Below are 9,396 nucleotides of genomic sequence, written 5' to 3'. Positions count from 1 at the left end.
CCAAATAAAAGGCACAGTGTACTTATGGTCTCAGCCTAATCCCATTCCTAGCCATACTGTTCTGGCACAGACCCATTAATAGCCTTGGCTTGCTCTCTCACCCAAGGTCTCAGCTGACTTGTGGGAGGTTCTGTGTTTGCTGACCGGTTCCTGTCCGGTTTATCACCTTTGGGCTCTCCTGAAGGCAGTTGTGACACAGGGGCGATTGATAGTGAAAGAATACAAATAAAATTCTGATGCTGAGTTTATCTTACGGTGTAAGAGGTGAAAATGTCAGCCATTACAGACAAGGTGGCCTCAGTTTCCTGACCTAGTGTTTGGAGTTTCCCTGGAGCAGACTTCACTGAAACACCTGCCTATTCTCCACAGAAACGCTTTTCATGCGCGACAGGATCTACGTCAGCACTTCATCCCGGAGCTTGTAACCTGAAATCCCAACGGAGGCCAGCTCCCGCACCCTTCTGCAGGATATGCTGAAGGAAAACATCCCGCAAAGAAGCGTCAGCACACTCCTATCATTCTCAGGTGTGTACCAGCCTTGGCGGGAGCCCAAGAGGCTTATGGGATAGCATGGGGGGGGGCTGCATTCCACAGAGCGCCTTCCCGCAGAACACCTTTTTCTTGGAGTGGTTCCCATGGTGCCTGCCCCTTTCTTGGGAGTGCCGGGCGGTGATACTCTATCTGGCCCAGCCTGGCAGCACGTCCCAGGATATATAACAGCCACAGGTACAGCACAGTAACTCTAAGGACCGGAGAGAAACACAGGCAGGCACACGGCAGCTGAGGTGCTGGTCGCCATAAACACAGCCAGGAATTTGGAATGTGTCCAGGCAGTGTGTGTGTATGTATGGGGGGGCGAAGCCTTTAACCCCACAGGTGCTGTGGTGTTTGTGTTCACAGAGTGGCCAGATGACGGTTACTGTGGTCCTTGGGTATCCACAGTCACATGGTCTCTCTGGCCTGGGATTCCCCCAGAGGCACTCACCGTGTCTTGGATTGGGGGGGTCAGGATTAGAGGGCACCTTGTGTCAACGTGTGACTGTGGGCTGGAGGGGTAAGGGAGAATCCTTAAATTTACTGAGACCCATCACCCCCCCGGAGACCATACACATACACATGCACAGCATTCTCTGCTATGCTCATGGGCCAGGCCAGTTTTTTGGGGATGTTTTAACAGCCTACGTTCTCATTTTTTGGGTTATTCATGTGCTGAAATGACCATTTCTACCACCAGAGGGCTGCTCTCCATCGAAGTCAGGGGAAAGTGTGACCCGCATTTGTTTGAAAGGCGGCTGGGCTGAACGTTATTCGTTTGGTCTCCTCTTCCCAGGCATGTTTGAGGATTTCTTCAGTCACTTCACTCGCAGCCACCCATGCAGAGAGAACAGGAAGTCTCCTTTCATGTCAGTAGCCAGACGGGTGGGGCCGAGACTGGGCCCGCAGGAATGAGGGAGCTTGTTTGTTTATATAAGATCCTGCAGGGGTATTGCACCATTTCCTTTTGCTACTCTCTGAGTTTGCAGAGACGTGTTTGTTGGAGCCCCCCCTATGGGCCGGGAGTACTTACAGCATGTTGGAGCATGCTGCTTCCTGCAGATACCTGTGTCAGGACAGAATCATTTAGCTCCACTTTCTGTTGCACGGCGGGTCTTGCAAGGGGCTGCCCTGCTGCGTTTCCTCGCCACTCTTCCTGGACTCACTGCATTGTCCATGAGTGAAATACAGACATCCTCTCACATGTACGCGTTTAAAATGTCAGGCACAGCACTGCTGCCCTTCGGTCTCTTCTTGTCATGGCAACCGAACAGGTCGCCATAAAGCGTTTCTTAATTGCGGTTGTAAAACCTGGTACTGAGGCCTATCTAAACTTTGCGTGCAGTTCCTGCTTGGTCACGGCTGGCTGGCAGGCGTGCGGCACAACTGACGGATGACTAGCAGTGGGAGACAACTGCAGGCTGCCGCCCTTTGACCGGGCTGCCCCATACCTGTGCTTTATGTTCCTTTCACAGCTGCGATGACCTTGCTCCTCCCACAGATCCTCGCTGATGGGAAGCAGTTCCCAGCTATCAGATATCGTTCATAAATTCAGTACTTCCTTCCCAGGGCATCCTGACACACACACCTGCCGAGAAAAAAAATCTCGCAATAGACGTCTCTGGGGGGAGGAACTGCACAAATAAATGAAATCAGTGATTGTTTCCTGGTCCCAAAGGAACGCCTTGCTTTGACTTCTGGGACTTTCCTCGTGCCTTACAGGATGGACGGGCTTAGCAATGCAGTGACTCAGTTACAGCCCCAAGCAGCCCAAAAATTACTCCTACCTGGATTTTTCCGGAACCCTTAATTCAGGAATGTGGGCTGAGATGCTACCTTTCAGATTGACATTGGATTATGTAATTTACCATTTATGGTATTATAGGGCAAAGTGTTTTCAAGCAGTTCATAAATACCACAGTAATTGGTGCTGTGTTGTGGCATGCAATTTATACATCTGTGCTGGTTCACAGGTGACTATTTGCAATAAAATAATAATTCAAAACTTATGTCATTTTAATTTGTATAAATTTAAGATAAAATACAAATCTTTAAAGCAAATTACACGGCTCTGTGCATATAGTTCCAAAACTGCTTGGTTGTGGATCATCCCTGTGTTGTTTGTAACTTCTGGGAGCAAAAACTAGTTAAAAGTCCCTAAACAGTTAAGTTGCGGCGTCCCTGATGTTTTCCCACCCTCTTCCCGCGATCAGCCCTCTCTCTTCCTTCATGCCCCCCCGTATTTTTTTCACAAAACTCCGGTGAAATGCCGACTCCCTTCTTCGCCTTTTTTGGGCAGCGCGCCTGACAATCGCTGAACGAGCTGCTCGGGCACGGAAGACGCGCAGTCGGACCGGACCGGACCGGCAGGGGAAGGTTATCCTCCGAGGCCTGTCCCACTTCTATCCTTTGCTGTTCTCCTTGCCCTCTCGTTTCTCCGTCTTTCCTGGACTCCGGGGAGGGCGGGGGCGGGTCCTGAGCGGCCGGGGAAAGCCCACCTTCCTCATTGTTAGGAGCCGGAGGAATGCGATGGTTCCGCCGCAGTGCGGGGAGGGAGAACCGGGTGAAGGAAGAGCCGTGGCTTGTCGGGAAGAGAAGCGAAAGTCGGAGGATCTGCGTCCCTGCGCCGGAGCTGAGCTGAGCTGAGAAAAGCACTTTTCCCGTAAAGCGAGGTAAGCGGGCGCCGATCGAAGCCGCCGGACGCTGGGGGGGCTCATACCTCCGGACCGCGGGCGCCTTCACCCCTCCTCCCCCGGCGGCCGACGGCAGAACTGCGCTCAGACCGGACGGCCGGGCCGCTTTTACTGGGCTTTTGTTGTCTTTTGGAGCGGGCAGCCTCGCTCCGACCGCCGGGGCTCAGTAAGAACCCGCGTACCGGCCGGTGCCGCCCGGGACTCGCCGGGCTTCCTGCGCGACACAGCGCCCCGTGTTTCCGGACCCCGCTGGCGGGGTGTCCGAACTTCCGTGCAGACAAGAACCGCGCGTCCCTCGGCTCTCCGGTGGGTCTGGTCACCAGACAGGAAAAGTCAGGATTTTACACGGTTGTCCGCCCGGAAGCGCCCCGGGTCCGCGGCACTGCCGGACCTCCGGACCGCATCGCCGAACTCTCCTGTTTCATAGTCTTCAGCTCCTTCTTCCATATAAGTACATTTCTCCGTGACTCAATACCTTTGGCGGGCTGAAGCAGGCGTCTCTGCCCCGCTGCCCGGAGTGTGATTCGGCCCTTGGTGCCGACTTCGGACCTCCGGCTTCGGACGTGCAGGCGAACACGCCGATAATGCAGATACATGCGTATGCGCTGCCTGCGCTGTGTACAGAAAGCACCGCCTGCAACTGCCCCATCCTGCTCTACGCGCTCCTGTCATTTCCCTGCTGCAGTTTTGGTTATTCTGGCGCAGACCCCTGGCTTGTTAAACCGAATCCCTGTTCTGTCTGAGGAAGGCTACTGCAGCCCACGCGAAGACATCGATGTCAGCAAACATTTAGGGTCTACTGTAGCATGCTGAGCCCAGCTCGCATCCCTGGGGGGCTGCACTTCATGTGCCCCCCAACCTCCCCGTCCCCCCTTGGGAGTTGTGTGCCTACGTCAGCCTCTGCTACGAGGGACAGCTGCACCAAGGTGCCTTTTCTGGGGGAGGCAGGCAGCATCGGTGACTGCGGACGGGAGTTAGACGCAGCATCCGGGTGTGCAGGCCCCAGGTGTGGTGAGTGGAGATGTGCTGTGACCTGTCTGAGAGACGCGGGCCGGTGAGCCACCCCCCCCCCCCAAGCCCAGAGGCGGCGCTGCCACGCAGGCATGGCTGGGCCAGGGTGGGGGCGCACAGCCGAGCCTGCTGGTGCTCTCTTCCTCTGCCTACCTGTCTTGCCTCCATTTAGCTGTGAGTGGTCGTCAGTGTCTCTGCTATTGACGGCTGTCTGGCTGATTAACGTTCCCCCCCCCCCCTGCCGCCTGGGTGGTAGAACATGAGTTTTCCATTTATCGGTGGCATGAGGGGCAGAGGTTGAGCATCATGGGAGTTCGGGGTTGGCGGCAGGTTCACCGGAGAGCACAGGTGGTGTCACGCAGACCTACGTCACCTGGCCGTCTATGACATGTTTACATAGTGCTGCGAGTTCAGTGGCCATGACCAGCGGGGGGGGCAGTGTCAGGAACAGTCTGCAGTAGCGGATTATGGCAGCTAGTGGTCTGTTCGCCGGGGCCCTGGGGGGTCGCAGGACCCGTTCCGCTGTTTCTGTGAAACGCTTCCCTCTGCTTGGCTTTTGTTCTGCTCCTGCGTTCGCTGAGTGACAGAGCGGCTGGATAATGGTCGCCCCACCCCGCCACGCCCGGCTGTGCCACGCCCGGCTGTGCCCCCCCCCCGCCTTGTTTTTGTTTTGCCATGTGAATGGCCAGCTTGCCCTCCAGCAGCCTGGCGCATACCTAGGTGAGGCTTGTGGCAGGGGATGCTGGGTAGTCCTGCATTGTTACCTGTCTGCTGGAATTGGGAGGGGAGGGCCTGTGTCATTCCTGTCACACTTGCTGCTTTGCTGCCTGCATCGCGACGACCATGGAAGAGGAGACACACACACACACACACACACACACACACACTCCGTGTTAGGAGGTGGGCCGGCTTTTGTGGAATCCAGCCCAGAGACACGGGTGAAAGTAGGCCGGTGAGCAGGTTTACTCACGCCGCTTCGTCGTCATGGTGATTGATGCCAGCGTGTCTCACGTCATGTGACGCACTGCTGGGGGTGCACTGACCTGAGTGGGGAGGCGGGTGCACGCTTGGCCAGGCTGTGGGTTTAACAGCGCCTTCCTAATTTGGCCCTGGGTACGAAGGCCCAGAATGCACGCTACAGCGGGTCGGTGGGGTTGTTGGGGACGGGTTTTTCTGGACATTTGGGTGAGCCATGGTAAGTGTGGGTTGGTGTATTGGGGGGGGGGACTTGGGGGGCTGTAAAATAGATCTCAGAGATGATTTGCCCATATGGTGAGCTTGCCGTGTGCTTCTTGCTACGTTAGCTGCCCGCCCCCATTACAGCCCAAATCGGAGACAGATGGGGGAATGTGAGCGTGTCTGACAGACCCAGGCAGGTCTACGTTTGTGTCTGAGTGATCTGTGTCACGCTGGGGGCCAGTGTAACGCAAGCTTGTCACCATAGCGGTCCCTATCGCAGCCCAGGCTGCGTCCTTCCTGGCGTGGGGGGGGGGGGGTGCTCGTGGTGGGCTGGCAGGCTGCTGTCTGTCTGAGGGAGGCGGGGGCCCAGGTCAGGGCCTTTGCATGTCGTCGGTGGAACTTCAGCCCAGAAGGGACTGGAAGCTGTCAGGACAGTTTTCTGTCTAAAAAGCAGAGGCTGGTGCCCTATTTTCAGAAAATGCTATCATCCACAACCCCCCCCCCCCCCCATGGGTCCCCCGCTGGAGGGGGAGAGGGGCTGGGTACCAAACACCTGTATCAACATCCTAAAATGGGCTTTCATAAATCGGCCCCTTTCCAGCCTTGCTTGGGAGGGGGAGGGGGGATGTGAATGGACCCCCCCCATCCCAGCTCTGGCTGTGTGGGCCCTCAGAATGAAGCCCACTCAGCACCCTGAGCTCACCCTAACTTTGTAAATGTCAAGTACACACAGAGCAGAGTTTCACAGGTAACACTTGACGCTGTGATCATTGTGCTAGTCTATTGGGGCTTCTGGGCTTCTGGGCTCTAGCAGAAATGGCCTGAGAGCCATTGCCTCGCTCGCCCCTCTCGCCCTTCCCCGCTCGCCCGCCCCTCTCGCCTTTCCCCGCTCGCCCGCCCACCCGCCCCTCTCTCCTTCCCCGCTCGCTCGCCCCTCTCGCCCTTCCCCGCTCGCCCGCCCCCTCTCGCCCTTCCCCGCCCACCCGCCCCTCTCGCCCTTCCCCGCTCGCCCCGCCCACCCGCCCCTCTCTCCTTCCCCGCTCGCTCGCCCCCTCTCGCCCTTCCCCGCTCGCCCGCCCCTCTCGCCCTTCCCTGCTCGCTCGCCCCTCTCGCCCTTCCCCGCTCGCCCGCCCCTCTCGCCCTTCCCCGCCCACCCGCCCCTCTCTCCTTCCCCGCACGCTCGCTCGCCCCTCTCGCCCTTCCCCACTCGCTCACCCCTCTCATGCTACCCTACTCGCCCGCCCCTCTCGCCCTTCCCCACTCGCTCACCCCTCTCATGCTACCCTACTCGCCCGCCCCTCTCGCCTTTCCCCCGCTCGCCCGCCCACCCGCCCCTCTCTCCTTCCCCGCTCGCTCGCCTACCCCCTTTCGCCCTTCCCAGCTCGCTCACCCCTCTCATGCTACCCTACTCGCCCGCCCCTCTCGCCTTTCCCCGCTTGCTCGCCCGCCCGCCCCTCTCGCCTTTCCCCGCTTGCTCGCCCGCCCGCCCCTCTCGCCTTTCCCCGCTCGCTCGCCCGCCCGCCTGCCCCTCTCTCCTTCCCCGCTCGCTCGCCTACCCCCTTTCGCCCTTCCCAGCTCGCTCACCCCTCTCATGCTACCCTACTCGCCCGCCCCTCTCGCCTTTCCCCGCTCGCTCGCCCGCCCGCCCCTCTCGCCTTTCCCCGCTCGCTCGCCCGCCCGCCTGCCCCTCTCTCCTTCCCCGCTCGCTCGCCTACCCCCTTTCGCCCTTCCCAGCTCGCTCACCCCTCTCATGCTACCCTACTCGCCTGCCCCTCTCTTCTTTCCCCTGCTTGCTTTCTTGCACGCCCTGTTCTCTCTCTTTTCCCTGTTGCTCCTTTTTCCGCTGCTCAGGCATTTACATTATAAATAGTGCCTGTTCTGTTTGATCCGGCGCGGTGCTTGCGGGCTGGAATGTTGCTTTTGGCCGGGCCTGGCCAGTGCTGGAGCTCAGGGGTTCTGCAGACGCACCGAAAGTGTGTGGCCCATTCCAGCGGACCCGTCTGTGATGTGGTGACCCCGTGCCTGGCACAGAGCTGACTCCAGCGAGCTCTGGCTGCGTTTAGGATCTGCCCCGACACGCCGGTGTGACGGCCGTCCTCGCAGACCCGCGTCACACGGCCTGTTGTTCTGGGTGCGCCCCGGATTGTGACGTCCTGTGCCTTTTGTCCATGGTAATGCAGCGAGGGGGGTGGGGCCAGCGCCCCAGACGGCCTTCTCAGGAATGACACACTTTCCCAGGCGTGTTTTGCTGTGGCATCTATTTAAGCTTTTTGCCCCCTCCCCCCTTGCCGACGTGCACAGTCAGAGATGCAGACAGATACAGGCACGCTGTGTCTGCCTTTGCTGCTTTCTGTACCATAAGGTTTCTTCTGTTGAACTGGTGTACCCTGTGATGTCACAGCTCACAGCATGGGGGGTAGTCTTTGTGCCTGTGGGCTATTCCCCCCAAGCGGTGTGTGGATGGTGTTTGAGGCCCTGGTTTAGTGTTGGGGGGGTCAGAATGGCCGTCCTGCGGTCCTAAGTTAGTGGTCGACTCACCTCCTGTACTGCCTGTTTCCTGTCCTCCCTCTCTCCCTCTGGCTTGCCCGCCCCTTGGCCCCAAAGACAAAACACCGGAGCCCCCCCCCCTCCCCCAAGCCCGCTAATCACGCACAGGAAGTGGCTTTCATGCGGAACAGTGCTGCCAGCATTTTTAGGTGTAGCACTGGGGCTCTGAATCACCGTGCTAGGCAGGCCCTCCTCCTCTTCCCTTTTTTCTCCTCCTCCTTTGCTCTCCTCTCCTGGTCCTGTCATTTTTTTCCTCCTTTGCCCTCCTTCCCTTTATTCCCCTCCTTTGCTCTCCTCTCCTGGTCCCTTCTTTCTTTGCCCTCCTCTTCCCTCTATTCTCCTCTTCCTTTGCTCTTCTCTCATGGTTCCCTAATTCTTTTCTTGCTTTGCTCTCCTCTCCTCATCCCTTCATTCTTTTCTTCCTTTGCTGCCCTCTTCCCTCTATTCTCCTCCTCCTTTGCTCTCCTCTCCTGGTCCCCTAATTCTTTTCCTCCTTTGCCCTCCTCTTCTCTCTATTCTCTTCCTCCTTTGCTCTCCTCTCCTGGTCCCCTAATTCTTTTCCTCCTTTGCCCTCCTCTTCCCTTTATTCTCTTCCTCCTTTGCTCTCCTCTCTTGGTCCCCTAATTCTTTTCTTCCTTAGCCCTCCTCTTCCCTCTATTCTCCTCCTCCTTTGCTCTCCTCTCCTGGTCCCTTCATTCTTTTCCTCCTTTGCCCTTCTCTCTGTTCTCCTCCTCCTCCTTTGCTATCCTTCCCTCTCTTCTCCAATGGGATATGCTCGTGAGGACCTTACACCCCCCCCCCAGTTCCTTTACATGCTGCAGAGCCCCTGAATGCTGATGAAACTCGACACCCGGCCTGCTGCTGCTACTAGGATTCTGAGCTTGTCAGGGATCCCGTCCTGGAACCAATTACAGTCCGGGCAGCCATGGTGGGTGGAGCCAGGCTCTGCCGCTGGCTGGTCGCGTCATAGGTGTGTCCGTCTGTGTGTGTTTATGTCTGTGTGTGTTTCTGTGTGCTGTGATGGTGTGGCTGGGGGGGTGGGGGTCCTCCACGTGTGCTGAAAACAGAGCTTGGAGCGAGGAGTATGTAAGGGTGGACTTGGGGGGGGGGCAAGGGGAAGATTTTAATGATTTTAAAGAGAGAGCAGGAGGAGGAGCGAGATTGCAGTGTCACAGACGTCAGTCACAGGATTAAAGTCTCAGCATGTAACCCTGTGTCTGTAACCCTGTGTCTGTAACCCTGTGTCTGTAGCCCTGTGTCTGTAGGCATGTGTCTGCAGTTCTGAGCTTACAGTGCTATGCCTCTATCCCTGTGCCTGTGGTCTCGTGTCTGCGGCTCTGCGCCTCTAGCACTGTGTTTGTGGCTCTGTGCCTGTGGCTCTGTGCCTGTGGCCCTGTGACTATGGCTTTGTGTCTATAGCCCTGTGTCTGAG

The 9,396-nt window shown here is 57.7% G+C and overlaps 1 protein-coding gene across 4 annotated transcripts in view; it reads left to right on the top strand.

Annotated features, from left to right (window-relative positions):
- Positions 1-395: 395 nt before the first annotated feature.
- The window catches only part of luzp1 (leucine zipper protein 1), a 28,155-nt gene continuing 19,154 nt past the window's right edge, over positions 396-9,396 (top strand). For 3 of the 4 annotated variants that reach the window (XR_007382427.1, XR_007382426.1, XR_007382425.1), the window contains exon 1: positions 2,758-3,206. The gene's annotated coding sequence lies outside the window, so the exon portion shown is untranslated. Of the gene's footprint in view, positions 526-2,757; positions 3,207-9,396 lie in introns of those variants that run through there. The other variant, XM_048975744.1, reaches the window with a different exon arrangement.

This window comes from Brienomyrus brachyistius, chromosome 14 (genome assembly GCF_023856365.1).
Source record: "Brienomyrus brachyistius isolate T26 chromosome 14, BBRACH_0.4, whole genome shotgun sequence".
NCBI lineage: Eukaryota > Metazoa > Chordata > Actinopteri > Osteoglossiformes > Mormyridae > Brienomyrus > Brienomyrus brachyistius.
The sequence above is the reverse complement of the archived record's forward strand: the minus strand, read 5'-3'. Positions and strand labels throughout refer to the sequence as shown.